Here is a 3,748-nt window from a genome sequence, read left to right on the forward strand (position 1 = left end):
TCGCTGCCCTACTGACACACATTTTATGCAAAATGTTCGCGCGTGCGGCACGGAGACATGCGAGCACGTGGAACGGGGGCGGAGCTCACCGTGACCGCCGCGCAGCTTTCAAAAGGCATTTGCTGCTTGTCAAAACACGCCCACGCTCAATGTCACGACGTGAAGGCTGCGTCAACACTGAGAGCTGCTATTAAAATCCTCAGCCGCTGGGAATCCTTGGAGATGTCCACTGTAAAGGTCACGTGGCAGACCTACATCCTGATATTATACCAGGATTGACTCATTTCTGGACACAGAAGTAGGCGATACAGTCGACTACGACAAACGATTGATTCCTAGTTCAGGTTGTCATTTTACACACATTTTTATGGAGAAATCCTATCAGTTTTCATTTAAACACTATATTTTTTGCAAGTATCCGTAAGGACAAGGGTACATTGAGTAAAAACCACTGCCGCCCTCTGGTGGCTGCAAACATAAACACCGATCGATCATAACATTATGACCACCAATTTAATATTGATTAAATCTCCCCTTTGTGCCACCAAACCATCAATGACCTGTATGTTCTGACTCCTTTCTACATAGACCAGCATTAACCTTTTAAGCCATTAAGCTACAACAGCTTTTATATTGGATCAGGGCATCCTTAGCTTCCCATGTGCCTCAACGAGCCTTGGCCACCCTTGACACAATTACACACATTTTAATACCTTGCACCACTTTTGGTAGGTCCTGACAGAAGATCCCACAATAACTGCAGTTTTGGAGCTGCTCTGACCCAGTTCTTTAGCCAACACAATTTGGCCCTTGTCAAAGTCACGTAATTCCTTAAATTTGTTCACTGGCTGCCTAATATACCCACCCACGTCCAGGTGCCACTGACATAAGATATTGTAACTGTAGCTACTGGAACAAGGCCAAATTGTAAAGGCTAGATGCACATGGGGAGCGAAGCCTATCCTATGTAGTCTGATCTGCTGTAGCTCTAATTGCTGAAGGTTAATGCTGGTCTAGAAAGGTGTCACACAGGTCATTACTCTTTTGGTTGCATAAAGGGGACCTACTCATTAAGCAGATGGTCATAATGTTATTGCTGATTGGTGTATACTTGACATTTTACATATTGTATAAGAAATTCAGAAACACCTAGCCTATCATTAATATGTATGGTTTCATGAAAATAGGAATACTTTATCTTTACAAATAATTTATGCATAGTAATTAGATGAACTATTGATTGAAAAGCAAATTAAAGGTTCATGACATTAAACTTACCAGGTTATTATCACATATAAATAAACAAAGGCACTGAAGATGCATCCTTAGTTAATGGCAACAATTATAGATATCTTATATAAACCACAATGGCAGCACCGTTGCACCTCCGACAGATGGCGACGCCACGTTGAAGTGGATCTAAAGTTTTAGCACACCTAAGATTGATGCAAGCGCTGCAAGTCTTTTTTATAAATCAATGTCAGCATCAAAGTAAAAGTGTCAACATTGGGCTCTTTCTAGCATTAATTGATACAGTAAAGTGTAAAAATATTTTTCCCCAGACAAATCCCACCTTCTGCATTATTACTGGTTATTAATTACTTATTATTAATTACTGCATTATTACTAGATAAATCTCTACCTGTGAGACAACTTTGCATAATGCATGTGTTTAGCCCAGTTAAGAGTCCCATCAAATAATCCAGTAATTGCTTTTTAGCTGCTCTTTTTTTAAGTTTTGCTGATACTAGGTTGAAATTCTTTAGAAAAAAAAAAACAATATCACACCCTAAGAATGAAAAACAAACTTATTATTTAAAGAACACAAGCATCCTTATCATCATATCACAAAAAAAGGAATAAAAGAAACAAAATTAAACCTGCAGGACCTGTTTCTCATTTCAAGTATTTAAGTCAATTTAAGTAGGCTTATGTTGTCATTTCAACCATATACAGTTCAGTACACAATGAAACAAAGCAATGTTCCTCCAGGATGAAGGTGCTACATACAACATAAACTAACAAAAAATAACAAAAGAACTTTACCAAAAAACAAAAAACGACAACATAAGAGCACTTGTGCAAAATATGCAAACAGTAACCAGCACCACACAATACAGTACACTGTGACAGTGTAGTGCTGGCTAGTACACAGAGTTGATTTGAGGAGGGCAAATAAATTGTCCATGAGATGGTAAATACAGTAATCATTTTGTGTTGTAATAGCTGAAATTAACAAGTTCTTGTGCAACTAGTAGTGCAAATAAATTGTAAATTGTCCATGAGATTATAAATGCAGTAAACATTTCATGTTGTAATAGCAGAATTAGCAGCATGGTAATTTGGATTTAATTAACCAGTCTACATGTTTCTGGAAATGTCTTCTTCTCTGTGAATGTGCAAGGTATAGAAAAAAACCCTAATGCCTTTCTTAAACCAGTAACTGAAGTTAATATGCCAGCAGTTGAAAGCCTGACACTTAAATCCTTTTGATTTTGATACTGATTTATATTTTGATACTGTTTTTGATTACGATATCGATGGCATGTCTTCACTTCCAGTAAAAGTAGGACAACTAATATGACAGTGCTCCTAAACCATCAGTGCAAATGTAATAAACTAGGAACAGCTTATCTATACTAGCCTATATTAGTCTATATTAGGTATCTATGGTACCATCATAATGTAGACCTCAATTTGGTACTTTTATTTCTGAGTGAATAAACACTATACATTTTTCACCAATGCCCATGATAATAAAAATACTTGATTGATTTTTTAAATTCGAATTTTGTTTGTCACATATGCAATATGCAGTGCATATTGCGTACGTGACAAATATATATGACTGTTCATGATCTAAAAAAGAAAGACAGGATAAAATATAATGATAGAAAAACTTTATTGCAACACAATAAAAATTACACAAAGAGAAAGTTAAAATTTTAAATAAAATAAAACATTAATATAAATGCACAAATCTACAATTTACTAATTTACATTTTACAATAAAATTATAATTAAAATAGAAATATATAAAATTTATAAGTTACACAGGATGTGCAGAATGTGCAATGTGCAATATAAAAGAGTTTTTAAAAAAGGGTTTTACCCTATTTTTAAGTAAAACATGGCAAGTTGGTATGATAGCAACAGTATGAGTGGAACATAGCATATGGAATGAAATGATGTATGTCAGCAGCAGTGTTATTGTTCATGTTTTAAAGTGCAAGTTAGTCCCTGTTTTGTGTAAACAAAAAAGTAATGTGAAGCATATGATTAGAAATGCAAAATGGCAATGTGGTGAGTAAGGTAGTGTGTTCAGGTGGTACAGTAGCTCATTGATTAAGGCTTTGGAAACCTTAATACTGATTGGAAGATCCCAGGTTTGAACCATACCAACTCATTGCCACTGTTGGGCCCTTGAGCAAGGCCATTTACCCGCAACTGCTCAGATGTATGATGAGATAAAAATGTAAGTTGCCCTGGAAGGGCTTCTGCCAAATGCTGAACATGTCCAACACAAGCAAGTCTGCTCAGTTTTGAATAAGTTTTACCATGACTTTTAATCGTGTTTCACAATTAGAAGAGCCATTTGGGTAATAAAAAAAAAAAAAACTTTTATCCCATATGACTGAAATATATAAACACTCTTATAGCTTTGAAGTTAAAGAAAATGTAGTACTTTCAAAGTGCCTCATTATTTCATTTTTGATTACAAGAAATAGGAATTATATTAATAAAAAAA

This window comes from Clarias gariepinus, chromosome 22, assembly GCF_024256425.1.
Source record: "Clarias gariepinus isolate MV-2021 ecotype Netherlands chromosome 22, CGAR_prim_01v2, whole genome shotgun sequence".
Taxonomy (NCBI): domain Eukaryota; kingdom Metazoa; phylum Chordata; class Actinopteri; order Siluriformes; family Clariidae; genus Clarias; species Clarias gariepinus.